General features: G+C 42.6%; 1 protein-coding gene across 10 annotated transcripts in view; it reads right to left on the bottom strand.

The window, feature by feature from the left end:
* The window catches only part of LOC147697229 (F-box-like/WD repeat-containing protein TBL1X), a 929968-nt gene that overhangs the window by 621379 nt on the left and 287365 nt on the right, over positions 1–21224 (bottom strand). For 6 of the 10 annotated variants that reach the window (XM_086934313.1, XM_086934315.1, XM_086934312.1 and 3 more), the window contains one exon: positions 466–549. The exons of the other annotated variants lie outside the window; for them this stretch is intronic. The gene's annotated coding sequence lies outside the window, so the exon portion shown is untranslated. The remainder of the gene's footprint in view (positions 1–465; positions 550–21224) is intronic. 10 annotated transcript variants of the gene reach the window in all.

Here is a 21224-nt window from a genome sequence, read left to right as displayed (position 1 = left end):
TGCATTCTAGTCATTCATTTTATTACTATGCTACAGCGCGAACATTTTCCTGTTTACACAGCATGGTTAAGCCACATGCCATAATAGTGTCATTGACAATTTTGCATAACATGCATAACACAAAATTATGCAGATGTACGCTAGCTTAACAGAAATGTTGCCAGGCCTTATTAGAAGGTCATGGTTGGCAGACTTAGGTGAAGTACTCCATTTGGACCCTAAATAGTTATTTACACAAACCATTACACAGTCTATATTTCTGTATTGTATTTCTCCTCCATGCATGCTCAAATCTTCCATACAAGAAGGTCACCTTGAGTTTTTCGCGTGTCCCAGATCCTCCTCTGCGTGATGGCAATCAGTAACCCACTCCCCTGCAGACCCCATTCCACAGTATACTTTCCTCTTACACATTTATGACAATGTGCCCATTTACATTAATTATTAACTCTAAACTCTACAAACCTCATAAGCATAGCTGAAATATCTTCCTTTGCATTCTTTTCATTCTTCCAAAGTTGCCCAGCTGATTATCGATACTGATGTACTCTGTAAATAGGCACAGTTTGCATTAAATTAGAAATATAGCAGGGCTGAAGGTAAGAAAACATTTTCTCTGCAAAGTAATGTCACATACATTGAGGATGGTCATTTGTACTAAAACTTGTGCGGAAGTTAATTCCTACAAGAAGAGAGGTAAAAGCACCCATTTACAGGTCGATAAAAAAAATCCTGGAATAACTAATCCTAAAAGTGAAAGCAGTGGAGCACTTTAGTTAGGTATCTCTTTCACAAGTGAAAGCTATTTAAAGAAAACTATTGTCACCTCACTTTGAACGGTTACCTTTAACCTTGGAACTGCTACCAGTGCTATGCAACTTGTTTTCTGGCTCGCTGAAAGCTAAGAACACTACTTCCATTATTCAGCACGGCACCTATTCATGTCCCTGCGAGCCATCAAACCAAATTTGTTCTCCTTGTATATATAATGTATTCACTTTTTTTCTTTTTTAGTCTGGAGGGTGTCAATCTGCATTACAATAAGCTTAAGGACCTCCACACCCAAAACTCAAGTCTAGAGCAGGTGCACGAGAGGTTAGTGTGCCTTTCCTGTCATGTGGTCACATTATTGACTGAGAAGAGTGAAAACTAACAAGTAATTTAAAAAAAGTAGTGACAGAGTCCTTTCAAGGTCCACATTAATAACAAGTAATTTAAAAAAAGTATTGACAGAGTCCTTTCCAGGTTCACATTAGCCGAGTACTCAGCAGAGGCCTTTTTACTGACTGACACTTTGTGTTTGTAGATTCAAGCTTTTTGATGCTAATTGAGTTACATCTTAAAATTATCCCATTGGATTCCTCGCGTGCAAACCTTATGTGGTGCTGACAAGCACGTTGGAACATCTTGACTTATACCATAGCTATTGGGGGCTGACTGAGTTCACACAAAGTGGCACACCATTGAAGGGTACCCACTCGCTTTGGGGTCACGTTTTTTCGTGCACACTGAGTTTCCCCCCCTCCTTTTCACGTCCTGATGAAGACCCGTCCCTGAGGAAAGCAGATACCCTATTTACTTTGGGTCGAAACGTCAACAACTTTCCCCCGAGCCTGTACCTTTATTGCTCTTTCAACGCCCCTTTCCCTTGTGCTAATCTGAATACGGAGGACTTTTTTCAATTACGTGCCAGCAAGAAAGAGTTAATTTTTTTGCAAATATATCAACAAAGGCAGGCTCATTTTTGGTTACACTAAGGATTGAAACCTTAGTTTCTGTTCTAAAAAACCTTATTGTATTTCAACTTATATTCTCTCAAGACCTCTTTGGTCGTTTCACTCACACCAGCACTTATTTTCACTCTTTTCTTTGCACGTTACTTGATAGGGAACCCTTGTGTAAATAGCTGTATTTTTTACTGTATGGAAGCAGATGTCTTTTTTCTAAAGCGTATATTAAATAAGAGAGTCTCTCGGACCTTGGTGAGACAGTTTTTTGCTTCAGGTGTGGTTTGTTGGATCAACGAATATTTTGGGCCAATATATGTTTTCTGTTTTGATTTGAATCAACCATTACAGGATTCAATCGTATGGTGATCAGAAGTAAAATTAATGTTTGATATAACTTGACAGTGCATATTTTGAATCAATGTCTACGACCATTTTTGTTTATAATACTTGATACCCAGGTCCTCTGACTCCAATTGGGTTACCCCTTTGTTATTAACGCTGTCCAAGAGAAGCTAGTCACCTCAAAAATATCAGTCACAAATCTGCATATCCTGAGATACATTTACATTCTGAGGACACTAGGCTTGAGATCCTCACAATGCTCATTTAACGATGTTGAATCTGATGTACATGGACAGTTAAGGATAGTAAAGGAAAGAAGACAGCAGAAGTGGAAGACCGAGCATTTCCCATCATTATCATGTGAGAGCCCTTTAGTGAGAGTGAGCACTGACTTTTGTACCAGTCCAGATTTCCACTGCCCATAAGCCATATTGACTACAATCCAGACAAAAGACAACTGGACTCAAGCAAACCACCTACACTGTAGCTGTGATGCACACGCGATAAAGATGACTGCTACAAAAACCATCCCCTGAAAATTCAAGATTAATAACGGACGTATTACCCAACTGACCATATGCCAAGAACAAGGCCCAATGACTGTGCCTGATCATCAAGAAAACAACATACATTATATAAGGCAGGGCGAGGTGTCTGAGTGGGCCTTGTATCAATTTCCAAGATAGTAGTGATCCACATTCCATTATTTGATGAATATGTCCCCAATGACAACTTTGTCTCGACAACCCTTTGACAAGATCATCCCTAGCACTGCATCTATCTTTAAGCCTATCAGCCACTGGTCACCTCCATATCCAAAAAGAGTTTACACAACAATGGTCGAATGAGGCAGATGAATAGAGCCAAGCCCTCACACTGCTCATTTAGGGGTTTTGTAAGACTAGTGTGGCTCTACCTAGGACCTCATCTCTGACATATATGAGAAATCTTTTGCCCAAATTCCTGAGACCAAAATGTAGGTTCCAGCTCAGAGAGATAAGACCCCATCAGAAACAACCTTTGTACACGCCATTCCGGTCCCGATGAGGCCCTCCGCGTAATACCAGCTGTGGTCTTAGCTAGAATCACCAACCAGACTGAAGACGAGGTATGACACAGGCATGTAAAGTAATGGTGATGTAGAAACAGAGACTATATTGGGGACTTATATGGTCGGCAATGCTATCTAAAGCATGGAAATGGCTATTGAGACCAGCTTGGCAGTCAGAGGACATCAATATGTATAATGGCATACCGTAGAACTTTCCCAGAGATAGAGAATTTCGCTTTTAAAGCAAAATCAAGAAATTAATGCAGTCATATCTGGGCATAATCACATGTGTTACCTTCAAGGAGAACCCCACACTCCGTTAATGTTACACTGCTCTCATATGCCTCATGCTGGGATGTATGTCGTTACAATGCATGCTTTTTCCACGCATGCCTTTACAACGCAGGTTTTGCGTTGCGGGGCGTTGGATAGTGAATAGTTTAATTTACTATTCCAACTCCAGTCCCCGTGGATAGTAGGGAAGGTTTTGGATAGTAAATTAAACTGTTCCCTATCCTACAGCGCCCTCAAGCGCAAGTCGTTGTAACGACTTGCCTTGTAATTCCTGCGTTGTAAAGGTACTGTGTGGAAAAAGTTTTGTTGTAAAGGAGGTTTCCCCTCATGCTGCAAGCCTGCTGTACAGTTCCTACAACATGATAACAGTGTGAGTAATGCACTATTCTCACTGCGATACAATGCATTGGGTCTACATCTTTCAAATGCCCCTCACTCACTGTGCAATTCCCAATGCACTGCTCACACTGCACAGCACACCCTGCAGCTCTCAAACGAGTCCCAATGCTCCGCTTGCATTGTCATCCAACAGCACTTCCACTGCATCACTGTCACTACAATGGTCAAATTGTAAAAGCCATACTATGTTACGCACTGCTTAATTCAAACTTCCCCACACATTAATATAGATAATGCATTGCACAAAATTTACAACATAAGTCACTCCCACTGGACGCACAGTGAGGTGTACCCCCTGTATCCCTGCAACCTTGCCTATACCCAATTGACACGTCAGCACCTGCACTGCGCCTTCACTTATAATTTGATTCAGTTGTATATTGAGTTATTTTGATTTGCTCCATATGGGTCTATACACCACTATAATGGCACTCAGCAGCACCCATGTGTCGTATCGTGATGCAGTCTAGTGGTTGGGGGGCGGAGCTGACAAGCAGGAACAGGAACAGGAGGGACAAGGACCGAGAGGTCAGTGATGAGTAGGACACAGAAGAATAAAGATGTGTCGAATACTACTCCTGGCTCCTGTCATATTTGGGGGGGCATGACACTGGCGACGAGGGTGGGATTATTGCAAAACCCACATTGCCTGAACCCCTGCCGTGTGTGAACGGCCCGAGACGAGAGAGCCTGCAGCCTGTGTCAGCGCCGCGCGTCGGAAGCGCGAAAACGAAACGCGCTACGCGTTGTGCCTGAATGCTGCCCCGTGACATGACAAGTGGGTAAAGTGAAGCTACCCGTACGCTCGGAAGGCCGTCCAGAGCGTCAGCACTTCAAAACAAAGCGGCCGGAAGAAAAGAAACGGCGCGAAAGGCCGTGCAGAGGCTGAAGAAGCCAAGCTCGCCCACGTGTGAGGCTCGAGCGAAAGTGATCACCGGAGCCCACCCGGCGGCAGAAGAAGCCAAGCTCGCCCACGTGTGAGGCTCGAGCAAAAGTGCCCACCGGAGCCCACCCGGCGGCAGAAGTAGTGAAGATCGCCCCACGTGTGAGGAGTGAACAAAGAAACAACCAAAAGCCAACCGGGAGCCCACTCCGGCGGCAAAAGACGAAGAAAAGAAACCTCACCTGCAGCAGTGACTCTGGCGGTGGATCGCGGCTGAAAACGACGAGTGGTGAGTCTAAAATCGAAGCGCCGAGTGAATCTGTGGCTCCGGTTGAAGAAACGACCGAAATCTCGCTGAAAACGAGATTCCCGGCGGCCATCTTGAAGTCAGGCAATATTGACCAATCCCCTGCGAGGGATCATCGGCGGCCATTTTGAAGTCAGGCAAAGAGCCTGAAACAACAGAATAAGACTGACACATACAACAAGCAGTGGTAAATGCGCGACAAACAGGCAATAAAATAAGCCTGCGTAAATACAAAATATAGAATAAGTAAAGCACAAGCAAGGACAACAGTAGAGTAAACAAGCACGAGCGACTGCAAGAGAACAAAATGTAATCAAACAAGCACAAGCAGCTACGAAACAAACACTGGTAAAGACAAGAAGTGAAACACATCAAACACTGGCAAATGCAAGCACAGAAGAAATATCGGACACGAGCACAAGCAGTTACAAGAAGACAGCAAGAAGCACAACGAACACTGACAAAGAAAGAAATGCTGCAAACAAGCACAAGCAACAGCAAGAAACAAAAAAAAGCGGCAAAGACGAGAGGAAACCACAAAAGAGTACAAACAATAAGCATAAGCATATACGAACAAAGAAACATACCGCCAGCGGGTGAGTGACGACCAAGCTGATCTCAAGAAACCAAGCCCGTCCAACTGAAGCGTGCGCATTCCACCATCATGCCAATGAGGAAAGACACGCATAAACCCAACCCTTGCATCGGAGTACCTCCTCCAGTGGCACAGACCAGCGACCACTGTTTAGGTCCCGAGTGGTCAAGGTGGCTGGAGTCGGTGGACGAATTCCTCGCAACGACTGGTGAGCGAAGGGATAGCAAACGTCGACTACTATTGCTTCAGCTGGTGGGTCACGAAGGCCGACGCCTAATCAAAACATTTTCAGCAAAAGACACAGAGACATATAGGGAACTCAGAGAGACACTGCTCGCTTATTTCTACGCAAAGGAGGATGTGGATCATGAACGCATTGCTTTCAATGCAGCACGGCAGGAACCATTAGAATCCTTACCAAGCTTCATTACCCGGCTGCAACGTCTAGTGAAATGTTGCCACTTCGACACTTTCACAAACGAAGATGCAATCCGACTGCGGGTGATTGAAGGCTGTTCAAAACCCGACACCAAGCGCAAGATCATTCAAGGGCGGTTCTCACTAAAAGAGATCATCAGGAGAGCCGAAGTTGGAGAGCGGGTGACAGCAAGGAAAACATCTAAAGAATTTCACCAGGACGCAGGAAAGAAAAAGAGAAGAAAGGAGACATCCTCCACGTCCGCGAGGCAAGCCAAGGAGACAAACAAAACCCGAGAGAGGGAGGGCGACAGCGGACCAGAGACAAGATACCATGAGATACAAAGTGACAGGGAACTCCCTGAGTCAACGATACAAAGGACAAAGGAAAGGAAAAAGATATCCCCCATGTCCGTGATGAAAGCCCAGGAGACAATTAAAACACGAGAGAGGGAGAGAGAAGGCGGACTAGAGAAAGGACAACGTGAGAGACAAAGTGACAGGGAACCCCCTAAGTCACCAACACAAAGGACAATGGATAAGGGTGTACGAAAGACTGGGACAACCAGGAATTGTGGCAGCCTGATTGACATAACGTCGAGAAGTCACCCAACACACTACTCTGGAGAAATATCAAGCAGTGACACAGACCACACAGAGGAGGCCGAAGACAGTCTACTCAACGGTTATGATGAAAACACCAAACACCGGCGAGGGGACAAGTCACGTTATCTCCGGAAACTAACATACTATTCTGGAGAAACATCAAGCAGAGACACAGACCACACAGAGGAGACCGACGACAGTCGACTCAATGGTTATGAGGAAAGGACCAAACACAAGCGAAGGAACAAGCCACGCCATCTCCAAAAACCGATATACACACACACTCGAACAACTCAAGACGCATACACTCGAGCCATCTCTGATCAGGAGAAAACAGAGAAGAGTCGAATATTATCCCAAGACCAAACCAAGGAAGTAGATACACACACTCGAACAACTCAAGACGCATACGCTCGAGCCATCTCTGATCAGGAGAAAACAGAGAAGAGTCGAATATTATCCCAAGACCAAACCAAGGAAGTAGATACGGGGCTAGCAAACAAACCAGCCACAGCAATAACACAAAAGACACTTCAAAAGATGCCCCCAGAGGAGTGTCTCCTCGATAGCATCGACTCCAAGAGTGTGTCATCGCTTCAAGAGATGCACCCAGAGGAGTATCTCCTCGACAGCCTCGACTCTAAGAGTGCGTCATCGACCGACTCAGAAAGCATGTCCGGACAATCACTTAAATCAACAGAATCCTGGTACCGACAACGGTCACGGTGTCCACCACTTGAAAACACAGAGGAAGCAAAGACCGCCATCCCTGTCCGAAACAACACACCTCAGGCCAACAACCTGCAATGCCTGAACTCTCCACAAGACAACATGTCATGCCAGCCCCAGGAACATCATGACGTGAAGAATAAACCGTCACCGCTGAAGGGGTCAGCAAGGCTTACACAAAAGGGACACAAAAGAAGCACCGATGCCGGTGACTGTACCCACTGGGCGGGAAGGGACCATCCAGTCACCCTACCCAGAGGAGCCAACCCGTTGGGAAAGAGAGGTCACTATCATCAGTCAGGAGGGAAACGTGCACCTGGGTTATCTGGTATGCCTGTCCACGGACAGGCGGACAGGGAGGTCCCTGACCGAATAAGACAACGAGGAATAGAAGTGCATGCAGGCGCTCGGAAGAAAACTAAAACAACGGACACTCGTGTAAGAGATCAATTGCCACTCAAACAAGAATTACAAAAGAAAACGGACAGCCGACATCTATCGGAGCCATCAACAGCCACATCACAAGAAGCGACACTCCTGTCAAGACAGCCGGAAAGACACAATGAAGTGTCTCCAACAGACTGCACCCTGCTGACACCTGAGAAACAGAAACAGACCGAGTTTGAGTTTGTAATGGAGATGGGTTTCATGACTCAAACAGGCGGGCCGCAGCCCTGTGCAGCTGATGAAGGAACTATAGACGCCATGAGAATCAACTTTATTTGTTAAAAAGGGGGGAGATGTCGTATCGTGATGCAGTCTAGTGGTTGGGGGGCGGAGCTGACAAGCAGGAACAGGAACAGGAGGGACAAGGACCGAGAGGTCAGTGATGAGTAGGACACAGAAGAATAAAGATGTGTCGAATACTACTCCTGGCTCCTGTCATATTTGGGGGGGCATGACACCATGGAGCATTGCAAGGCACTATTATACCTGCAAGGCCTAAGACCCAATCAGCAGGGAGAGTTTGCCTGCCATCACTCAATACTGCAACCCCCACTCATGTTCCCTTTCAAGCACGGTGACATCATTCACAAGATGAGCCCTGGACAGTCTGTTTCCGTGGACTTCTTCATTATACATTCAATGTCAAAAGAATACATCTCACAGAATACATTTTTTAAACCGGTAAGATAAACGTCTGGTATGATCTTTAAGACTGACTTGCCTAACTATTTCCTAAATTAATAGTACTGAATCAACATGTGAGGTCCGAGTATATTACCCAGATTACGCCAAGTATGATTGCGCTATATTCTTCGGTGAGGACTTATGGATGGGTGCAAGATGTCAGAATTCACATGTTCTTACATAAGGTACCCTCCTATAGAAATTAAGTTTTAAGTAGGAACAAAAACAATAAAATCAGAAGCAGCTCGACAAAAAGAGTTGGAACAACCTCCTGCTATCATTTAACAGGTCTGTTGCAGCCCCCACAAAAAAAGAACAAACGATCTTGCTGTTTACGTAAAGCGCATAACATTAAGCAAATTCTGCAATGTTATGCTACTTGCTGAAGTGTGTTTTGCAGTCAGTAAACAGCGTTTGTCTGCTGTGGCCTCCACATAAGTGCGTCATTCGAACCATTACTAATAAAATACAAGCAGCTTGTTAAGCTGCCTGAGAGAAAGGGCTACATAAATGCCCACTTTATAAGAAAATGTCAGTGGGTGTGTATTCCAACAACCTCGTGTGATATCGTCAGCTCCACGTCAGCCGTCACCTGTTGAACAGAAAGGAGCGATTTGTGGGATAAAAGCAGGAACGGCTGTCTTTTTTCAGGACCAGTGGGAGGCAAGAATACTTGAAGCATCTAATCACACAGAGCAGGGTCAGAGCGGACAAGGCAGTGCAAAGCAGCACAGACTTCACTCACAAGTCTGTGTAAAGCATCATTTGTTTTATTTTTGAGTTTACATGACAATGTGTTCTGTGGAGACACATTTGATGGTGGTGTGAGGGTTTTCTCTCACTTCTTCAAAATTTAATATGTTTTTTGTACCAGTTCTTAACTTCACTATCCCTTTGGAACAGTTCTCTGCTTAAAACGTTAGTGTTGGACCAGGCCCCTTTGGGGTGTTTTTCTCTTTTTTGCTTCTGACCTCCTGTTTTTTTTTTTACTATGTGCTGAACTTCGTTTTGCTGGTTTTAGAGCTCTGGGCACTTTACCACTTCTGATCAGTGCTAAAGTACATATGATCTCTGTCCTAATTGTGTAATGGTGATGGGTTTATCCATGATTGGCATATTTGATTTACTAGCAAGTCCCAAGTAAAATGCAATGCGTGCACCATGGGCCTGTAAATCAAATGCTATTAGTGGGCCTGCAGCACTGATTGTGCCACTCACATAATTGCCCTGCAACCATGTCTCAGGCCAGCCACTGCAGTGTATGTGTGGGAAGTTTTGAACTGCCATGTCAACCTGGCAAGTGCACCCACTTGTCAGACCCAAATTTTCCCTTTTCCTACATGTAAGGTAGGCCCAAGGTAGCTTCAAGGGCAAAGTGCAGTGTATGTGAAAGGTAGGAAATGTTCTGGTGTGTTTTACATGTCGTGATAGTGAAATGCTGCTAATTTAGTTTTTCACTATTGCAAGGATTACCTCTCCCATAGGTTATCATTGGAGCTGCCTTGTAACACCTTTCGAGTATAACTTTCAATTGGAAAGAAATAGAGTTTTGGAGTTTGTGTTCCTTGAACTCAGAATATATAAACATATGTTTCTGTCAAGGTGGTTTTTAAATTGTGTGTTTGAGAATGCCACTGTTAGGAAGTGGGCATTTTCTTGCTTTAACACCCTGTACCTCTGCCTGCCTGTGGAATCCATATCTGGTTTAATCTGACAGTTGGGATGTTTGTGCATTCACTCTAGACAGTCACACAAATAATGCCCTGCATATCCTGACCCATCACCAGGCTGATGGGTCCTCCTGAGTGAGAGTGGTGGGAGGAGTGGTCACTGACACCTGAATAGGGCTGTGTTTGTCCTCACATTAAGCTGTCTCCAACCCCCGTAGTCTGCGAAGCCAGGTCAGGGTAAGGCAGGATATTTGCAATACAAAGACTATCCTTTGAAGTATTCCTACTTCAGAGGCAGAAAGGGGTATACGTAATGGACCTGTGGCACCACATTTTAGAACACTTCTGGACTAAAAGGAGATTCTGCCAAGAAAAGAGCTGGATAAGCTGTAGGGGGGGGGGACTGCCACTCTTCCTTGTTGCAGTGTTGTGCTGGTCTGCTGCTTGCTGCTTCTGTCTTGGAGAGTGAAAGGACTGGACATTGTTTTCATCATCTGCTTTACCAAGGTTCTCCAAGGACTAGTGTGTGTTTGCCTCCTATTAAGAAGTATCAGGGCCATCTAAAACTTCACCTGCAGGCCCCAATCTCTCTACTGGAAGTTCTGGCCTGTCAAGTGCGGCCAATTCCAATTCTGGGTCCTTGAAGTTGGTTTCTGCTGGAAGAAAAGAAGAAAATCCATGCACTGGTCTTCAACAGCTGTTTTTCCTGGTACAAGCTTGCCATGTTGGTGAAAAACCAACACATCGCTGAGATGCGATATAAGAATCAATGCAGCGCCTGTCACACAGCTGCAAGAATACTTCGGTCCGACTCCCGTGTCTCCGACAACCGAGACACCTGCTCAAACTCTGATGCAGGTACTGATATGCATCTGAAGATTCAACACATCACCTGTTCGCAGCTGTGTAAATTGACGCAGCGCCTGTTTTGCCGCCAAATCATCGACCACAGCTAAGGGACCGAGGCTGTGTGTCCAGGAATTGATTCATCACCTCCCTGACAGTAAAGAACTGAAACAAAGTCTCCCTAGGAGTACGGAACAGACACATTGCTTTGTTTTCCAGCGCCTCACCTCCTCTGCGCCTGTTTTCTTCCTTGATTTTGTTACATCTCAGGTACTTTGTGCTAAAAGTGATGCACCCATAGTTTTCTATGGCTGAACTATTTTAAACCTTTTAAAAGTGATATCCTTCCTTATGTATATTGGATTTTGGCTTTGGTCTTGTTTTACTTAGATAAAGATTGATTCTTTTTCTAAAATGGTGTGGTGTCCATTTGTAGTGTTCTCACTATGTTAACATGGTAGTTTATGTACAAATGCCTTACACATTGCCTCTGAGATAAGCTTGACTTCTCGTGCCTAGCTACCCAGGGGGTGAGCAGGGATTATCACCAGTGTAAGCCCCTTACTCTGACTAAAATAAGGGTCCCTAGTTTAACAGGGTGCAAACCACTGCAACCTAGAGACTCCCATTTCTAACAGTATTTACGCTATTATTTGGTGCAAGTGCATCTATAAACAAAGATGTACAGGTGTTCTCTGTTTATAATAGTGCACTAGTCATATTCAGACACGGTTGCTAATTACAATTCCACAAATTGATCAGCCCTGATTGATAGATTATATTTACAGTGCTAGCTTGTACTTTCATCCAATAGGGCTTCTTTCCCTACAAAGGAATTGTTATGTTCACTTTAATCGTTATTAAAGTAGAAACTGTGTCGGATCAATAACGTGCTTTTTCCATGGAGAAGGTTCCACCTGTGCTTGTGTCCTCTTTAAAGTGTGTACACTGGTTGTATCATGGGAGTGTTCCAGGCATGCACTGTAGCAGCCAGAGAAGGCCACTGATGTATTTAAGTGTATAGCTTGCTGGGCACACAGAACCCACACTTTTTTTTAACTGTGACTAGAGATAGTAAGGGGAAAGCAAAATAAGTAATACAAACATTAGCATCTTGCAAAAACGTATTAATGCCCTTTCAGAATCTCTCATTTTTCATCCGGATATGCAAAATGGGCTGCAAAATGTAACATGTGGCCTCATTTTTGGCAAAGATTTTCCCTGTGGTAAGTAAGAGCCCCTCTAATAATTTGGGGTGAAGTGGGGCTTGCTGTGCCTTATTGGCTTAGTTGAACATCAGTATATATTTACGCCCGCCCTTTTCAAAATTAACTAGCTGCCCCTGCATAAAGTAGAAATCAAGAGCAGCTATTGCTAAGAAGATGTCGTTGATAAAGAAATCCATATTCAATGGCAGCCCCTTACAAATTTTATTTGGAAGAATCTTTTGTACACAACATTACAAAATGTGATTTGCATGGGTCTGTCAAACCGAATATTCTTTATAGAAATGGCATTTGAACAGGAAGGCATTCTTTCTACTGTCAATAATGATTATTACAAAATTGGCATTCTAAAGCTACATTTGATTTATGTTGTGCATAATACACCATTTAATTTGCGATATAGACAGCAGGTTAGTGCGTTGCGAGCCCTGGAATAAATTGCAGCAGCGGGGGCAGGAAGAACAATCACCCCTAGAGGTGATTATGTCGACAAGTGCTCAGAGGTAGTGGGCAGACAGTATTTAATCATGAACACTGCTGTTTGCGTCAGTGACCTCAAGGGGCGCGGTAAAACAATCACAGAGACGCAGCAGGGTACCGGTAATTGCTGTGCGTTTTTGTGAAATGTGTTATCGCCCCCACCATTCTCTGTAGCAGATTGTCACCGGAATTCCACATGATTACTTGCATTTTAAAGATTTTTAAAGGGCAATATTTCAAAACTATTTGCAACGTGGAATACTCGCTAAGGTTGTTTCCCTTGAGTGCATTTAGCATTTTTTTTAATGCTGTTTTTTTTCTACAGATGATGTCGCCAAATGCTTTGGCAGGGCAAATATTATGCCTTGCCATCTAATTTCAAGTCAAAGCTTGCATGCAGGGTTCCCTCAAGCGCAAACCACTGATGGGGAGAAAAGTTACAATGCAGCAAACTCCATCAGTGAAGTAGGTTCTCAGTGCACTAGGCACTATTAGACTGTCATGCTACATGAGCCAAGTGTTGAAGAACACGTAGATACTTCTTTGAATGCACCTGACCCAGAAGCACTAGATGTTGTAAGCTCAGCCCTTTTCAGCGATACTCTACTATTGATATTGAAGGAATGCTGCCGAGAAGGCAACACTGATGACACATTGATTTAACAGAATCAAGACCAAGATAACAGGCACTCTCGAGAACTCAAAGGACAGAAAACACAATAATTTAACAAACGGAGAAAACAAACACCAAGCATACACCGTAAAAGCTAACTATAAAGATGAGCATAAAGAAACAGCGACAAATGAAATGTTTCTCGATAACTTTGCCATAACAACAACAAACTCTCACTGAACAAAATACAGACCCCCTCTCAGTATGTTTCACAAGAACAACTATGTCTAAGCCCTACTCTTTTCAACGTTAATATGACTTTATTGGCATATTTGGTCACATCCATTGACATCAAGGTTATATCGTACACCGATGATACGCAGCACCTACCTACAACGGGGATTCAATCAGAAGCTTTTGCCCTCTGCATGAAGGCTTTGCTTCAGTCACTCAGGGCTAATAAATTACAAAGCAACCTAGACAAAACTGAGATCTTATTGTTTGGGTTGGATCCCCTCCCTGGTTAGACAGGAGCCTGGCCCAACAATGCCCCCCCAAACCCCATTCAAAGACACTGGCCTGAAATCTGGGCATTATATTTGACTCTCAACTATACCGAGGTGTCAGCAGTAGTTAAATCTTGCTTTTGGATCTGCTGCATGCTCTGGATATTTCTCAACTTCCTGCCTCATGATGTACAAATTACTGTGATCAGGGCACTGATTCTCTCGAAGCTGGACTATGTCAAAATTCTGGACTTAGAACTGCCAGAATATTTGGTTCAGTGTCCACAAGTAGTCCAGAACATGGCAGTCTGCCTACTCTATAAACTACCCAAGCACGCATCAGTATCTTGGGTTCGTGAAAAGCTTCATTGGTTACCGGTCTGTAAGCGCATTATGTACAAGGCTTTGACACCGAAACATCAAGCCCTCTCCATACCAAGGTGCTCACTTATTAGAAATAGTGGATTAAATAATATAGACCTGGGAGGTAATTGCCCTCTGGTAACGCTGGCTTACTCATTCCCCCGTTTTAAACAAACAAAAAAGAGGGGGTTTCTCTTTCATAGTCAAGGCAGCCAACATGTGATGTGGCCTCAGATGCCTGGGCAACTAAGATCTATCATGGAAGAAACTAGTGTCTCAAGTCCCAGCAGGACAGACGCCTACTACCTTAATGTAGATTACCACTACATCGATCAGGGAAAATATAATATTAAACAGAGTAATTAATTTAACAAAGGGTTGATTTCAAATGATTTAAAATGATGAAGACCAATGCTTACTACAATAGTTTAATTATAGTAAGGGATAAGAGTTTGCATTAAGGAACATTTCAGTTGAATGTAGGGGTTTAAGTTGGTAATACGGTCAGGTTAAAGATATTTATTTATTTTAACTAAGCATTATGGTTTCAACTCCTTTTTAGTAGAAAAAATATGAGGTTTACAGATTTCCTTAACTTGATTTCATTTACATTAATTTGGGGACATGGTTAATATTATGGTAAAGTTATGTAAAATGATTTCAGGGGTTAGCAATAGTATGTCTTGCTTCTCGAAAAATATTTATTTTAAATTATTTTAATCTAAAATTATTGAGGTGTTGGATTAGTTTTACGGATACTTTATGTTAATTTAAATCAATTGGGGAATAGGTTTAGGATTGACAATGATTACAATAAGATAAGTAATTACATTAAATAATAAATATAATTTAAAAGCCAAGGTTACAATTTAGATTGTAAATAGATTCAGTATTTGCTACAAACGAATTAGTATAATTATACTTTAAACAAGATGATTTAGTATCAGGATAACGTGTTAAAGGTGGTGGTAAACAAACTTACAATATCTCAGAGCGGTAGTACCTGGTGATGTAGTGGCATCAATGTAGCAATCCATTGATATAGTGCAGGGGATGTAGCAACACATATCCCTCCATAGAGACCATAGTGAAAGATTCCAATTACATGTAGGTTCGACACAGTGATGTATTTATCTCACGCCGAAAATACCATTATGCTGGGATGCCATATTTACCAGATCTGGTAAATACCTACATTACCAAGCTTCTCATTTGGAATTGAAGCATAACTTGCAGAATCTGTACTTAAATCACCAAATTCTCATCCCATGCTACCCAAGTAGGCAAATGCTCCAGAGCCCGACATAGGGGGTAGTAAGCGCTATATAAATGCTGCAATACAGTACAATACTATGACAGGACAGGGTAACTAACCCTGAAGTTAGCTCCAGCAAAGGTGTCCCTAGTCTCCCAAATGTCTGCAACCTTAAAAGAATACAATGGCATACACAGAGAACAGAATAAGGCAACATATACATTTGACTAAGCACCATTTTAAAGGCACACAAATCGCACTAACAAAACTGGACAGCATACTATTCACCCAGAGTGCAACACAGACACAACCAGGCATAGTGCCCAACAAGCTATACACATATTCAACCCAAGGAAACACCATAAGCTTTGGCAATGCCAAAATGTCTTGCCTATGAAACCTACTGGCTTTGCCGACTTTTTTAATAAGCAATGTTGTATAGCATTGCGGATGCTGTGCAGCATGGGGAAAAAAAGCCAAAAAGTTACAATGACATTTCCTTCTCATCATTTTATAGGCACACATATGTGTTAAAACACATGCAAATTTAAAAAAAGTAGCATGAAAGCGCTTTTTTTCTAAACCGCTTGAAAGATCTTTAAAAAATAAAACAGATGAGCAGGTTTAAAGCACTGGTTGGGGAGCTGCTGGTGAATAAAGAAACAGTGGTGGGCTGAGACAACATGGCAGTTGGGGAAGAAACAACTCAAGGGAGAGAAAAAGGGGGAAGGGAGAAAAGTACAGGCAGAAAAGAGCAGCGTGTACCTTGCCAGGGAGAGATAAGCACAATCGCAAGAGAGAGCAACACAAGAGCAGGTGGGGAGAGAAGCATATGGATGAGAGAGAGATTGCAACACTAGGGGTGGAAGAATAGCACATGAGGGAGACAGATGGAAAACACATGTACTTTAATAGGGTGTTTAAACAAATAGAGAAAACAGTTACCTAAAAGTGAACAGAGGAAGCACAGAACCAGCCAGAAGAGATGGGATAGGAGCTATGCTCCATAGGAGGGGCAAACAAGATTGACAGGATGAAACATGGAAAACCATTCAATAGAAAGCAAGTCAATAAGAGACAGTAAAGCCAACCAATGGCAATCAATGGGTGCATGTAAGCCCCTAATATGTATTTTGCTTGCTCTGTCTGGTAGGTTCGACCTAAAAAACACATAAATAACAAAATACAAATGCCCCTAAAAGTCACACTTCTAAGATAACTATTTGTTTTAGTTTAAACATTCAATTTATTCATGCAACTGACACAAACAATTTTTAGCCAAGTAAAAAGTATGTTACTATGCCAAAAACAAGGAACACATTAGCTGCATACCACATACAACATATGTTGAACATTAATTAAAGACTCTCGTCCTCTACAACACATTTTTAATACACAGATTGTCACACTTATAGGAATGGTCTCGATCTGTGAAACCCTCTTTCAACTCCCTGGCACAATTACTTTATCAACATCCCGTATGTGCCTAATAGAAGGGGTGGAATTCAGGTGATATGATTTATAAACATTAGCAATGACTCATGGACAGACTGCCAAGTATGAGTAACAATCTCATCAGCAAACAGCTGAAATCATATACCATTTGAACCATTACTGTGCCAACTGTAAGATTGTATGCAATGCATCTGCACCGACGACCCAGTCATATCAGTCACTTTGGAGTGTTCCTTGCTCCTTGTGAGTATGTCTCTCATAGACATCTACTGCATTGCAATCTCTGATAGGACTCAACACTACCACTAAAAAATACCAAATACGTTCTGTGTTTTTTTTTTGGTTTTTTTATAGTCCTCATTTTTTTTTTAAATATGTTTTTATTGCAGACAATATAAAATTTACATGTTCCACATTCCATATTTCCAAACTCGGTGGCCGCAACGCACCATACTCTTAGAAACTCGTCACACAGCCCGTGAGCCCACATCCCGGAGGCCGGGCGGCGTGAACCATGAGAAATGAAAGATCTTACAGCAATAGTCAATCGCAGCCGTCTAGTAGGGAGATCTTGTGTCCGCTTTTCCATTTTTCCACAACCTCTCTCAAGAAACCCCCCTCCCCCCAACAAATCCCCACCTCATAACCAACCTCGTGAAACGATTATGAGCAGCCTATCATGCCACGTCTCACCGCTTCCCCCCCCCCTCAACATCTTTCGAGCCCTTAGGCGGGTGGCTATACTCTTCAGGAACCTTTTTTTAATAGTCCTCATTTAAAGATAATATGCTCCATAAAGATCAAGAGAGATGTTTTTTTCTGACCCCTTCAAGTGTACAGAATACGTTCTGATGGTTGATTTTGTTGACGTGCAAAAACAATCAATGGAAACTCGATTCATTTCTATTATCAAGCACAACCCAATGCCTTTCTTCTCCTCCTGTCACACAATAGTACTTTTGGAAGAGGATATTTCAGGCTCTTGCATTAACATCATTGTCTAGACGCAACATTTAAAAGTTCGAGGCAAACACACTTGGTGAGCATAGGTGAAACTCAAAGGTATTGTTTAATCAAGCCGGCCGCCAGCATGTCTCCCAGGTGTAAGTATAAGGTGTGAAGGGTGTGAGGTTCAATGGCTGCTGGCCTACAGAGGTTCATCCTAAAATACCACACGAATTAAAACCGGTTTTGTGGTCACAGACCAGTTTATTATTCCTGACTTGAAACACAAATTGCTACAAACACAAAATGACACCCTAAATTGCACAAAAACAACGCAATTGTTACAATAACTGTCGACAGCATGAGTAACTAAAAGCTAAAAATACACATCAGCTCGAATTTATTTTTAGAGAAGGAAAGAAGAATACATTAGGTGTTACTCATATACTCACTGATTCATCTTCATTTTAACAGTTAGATTCAACATTTATTGTGTTCGCTTTATTAAAAAAAAACTCTTCATAGGTATGAAATGCTCACAAGTAAATATTATTTTAAAACAAGGGAAAGAACAGTGGCGTAGGTATTTTTTCCCCAACCCTTTTTACTGAAGCGGCAAGGTTAAAAAGTTACACTCTACGGTTTGCACCAAATTCACACTCACTAAGTAGATATGGTTAAAGGGAGGGGGGGGGGGGACAGTGAGGAAATTGCATTCCATAATTAATTCTTTACACACTGATTTAAATTCCCTGCTTGGCAGCTCCTCTCCTAAAGGACTCCAGTAACCTCACACCTTGTTAACAGAGAACACCTTATAAACTCCCTACGTATTCAAGCCATGTCACTCTCACATGACTACTCAGACCTCTATGGCCATACCAAATACAATCACCATCTTCATACTCAGGTCACCTCATTCCATAGAAATCAACCATCCCAGACTTTTGCTTTTCATATATATAACTTTTCCTTCGGCCTAGGTCCTTGTGCAGCACTCACGACCCTCCATCCTATTATCTGCTGTATTGGTTTTGCCTTTTCACCATAGTCCTATTTGGGGTTCTGTAGTGATTTTCTTGTGTTTCAAGATGTACAGCGGATGGACCACTCTTCTGATTGCATCCAAATAGATTCCGAATTGCTAACAGCTAATGACAGACTCATTTGTTCAACAGCCTGGCAGGACTCAGAATTCTTGAGCCTCCTACCTCAGACTTCTCCAAACCCGATAACATTACCTCAAACTTTCCTTTGAGAAGTACCAAAGCTCTGAAAAAAACAGACACCTTTCGCTTCAGAAATAGCAAGTACTGCATTTTTGCTTAATGTTGCACCTCCGGTGGGTTATGTCAATGGGTTTGGTCTTCGATCTCAGACCTGTGGTCATGTATAGATATGTTACATCAGCTAGATGATAACACTCTGTGCTCTACATGCTGTTTGACCGACTGAGGCTCTAAGAATAATATTCCTCGTCTCACCATTCCTCCTGCTTTCGCTTGAAAAGATTCAATTAGCAGCACGCTCTTCTCAAATCTCACCCCAAGTCAGGGCCATTGTACAATTACTTATTTTTTTATATATCCGTGCCCGCTTAGAAGGGGGATTCTATGTCTTTCCGGACTTTGTTTTGAAGACCCCTGAGGAAGGGTCCATGGAGTGACCCGAAATGCATTGGGTAATCAAATTCATGTGAAGTACACACAATGATGATTGGATTTGAATATATTTGAGCTCTTGAATAATTTCCTAAAATAAAGAAGATTGGATTCATGAATAAGATGGTTTATGATTATTTTGAACGTCCTATCAAGTATTGATAAGGAACTTCTTTGGTTCCCTGTAACAAGTGCGCACATTCTTCAGGGAAGGATCTTCCTAACCAGATCAGTATCACATTGTACAATTACGACACTGCAGCCATACTTGCTGCAGCTCTCCTCCTTTCCAAGTAAGTCTCAAGGTGCTCAAACCTAACGTTGTTCTCTGGAGTTCTGGTCAGCAAATGTCAACACACGTGGCTGTCAGAGAAATACAACAAGGAACAAGCTTCTCTATTGCACAGTGCCTCATGTTATTTGACACAGACCTCAGATATAGATTCTCTAAACAAGCTCTTTGCTTTAAGTCTCCTGAATCACTGTGCTGTAAGCACATCCCACATGTATCTGTAATTGGAAACCCTTCTGCAAAACTATGGTTCTTTTGATTCAGTAATTTAAGTTGCCAAGTAGTCATAGTCAATTTTATTGTACAGTCAATTAAAACCTTCACAAACAGACAGCAGATGAAAATATACGACATACCGAGTTAAACCATGTGATATTAACAAACAGGGCTGAATAAAGAGAGGATTCAGCTGAATCAGATATATAAAAAATAGATAAAAGAGCAAATAGTGCACTTAAACTTAACAAACCTTTCAGCATAAGTTTAGAAACAATGTGCAAAATACACAAAGCACTGACCTATTGTGAGGCGATAGATCTGTAGAACTGCACCCAGATACAGACCAATTCATCAGGCAGCTTGTCTTAAGCCCAGTGGCCAGTGCAACAGATGTGTAAGGTGGAGAGGCAGTAGGCAGCATGCCTGCAGATGGCCAAGCACCTTACAAATATTCGCCTCACAAGCTTCCACTGGAGAAACAAGTGATAGCCTTGGCAGCGTCACCACTGTCCATTGGGTTTTAAACTGGCAGAGATTAGTAGAGAAATCAATTGAGAAATTCCAGAACCATCAGGAAAGACATACAGATGCTGGTAACATAATCTTTGCTGCCATGCAGCTGTATTGCACTCAATAGAACATAACTGATTATGCTAGGAGAATTCATAAGCAATGACCGCATGGCAAGTCAACACAACTATTTGGCAGTGGATGGTCGGGATCATTACATTCTGGACTAAAACAGCAGGTAGAGCCACCTTAATACAGTAACCTGCGCTATGATGTATACAACACCTGCTATCTGCAACAAGCTCATATGAAATAAAACTGTATCAGGAGAAAGTCAATTGGCATGGGCTAGGCAGAGTACCTCAAGACTCGAACCACCACACAGATGAATCACATACTCCACATTCACAATGGTTGCATTGCAAGGTTACAAGACCACTGTACATCTACATAAGGATAACCTTCACTCCACAAATCACCCATATACATCAAATGTGATTCAGGGATAAATGATCTCTTAATACCTGGACTCTCCAATATGGACAGGCAGGGGCTGGAGAAACCACGGAGATCAGAATAGTGGTCCAATCACTCCCAGGGTGGAAAACCCCTGGCCGTAATGGATACCCGCTCAAATTCTCCAAGAAATATGCATCACATCTGATGGTGTTGATGATGGGAATGTACACTAAGGTTCTC

This window comes from Lissotriton vulgaris, chromosome 8 (assembly GCF_964263255.1).
Source record: "Lissotriton vulgaris chromosome 8, aLisVul1.2, whole genome shotgun sequence".
In the NCBI taxonomy this organism is placed as follows: Eukaryota; Metazoa; Chordata; class Amphibia; order Caudata; family Salamandridae; genus Lissotriton; species Lissotriton vulgaris.
This window is presented reverse-complemented; position numbering and strand designations above follow the sequence as displayed.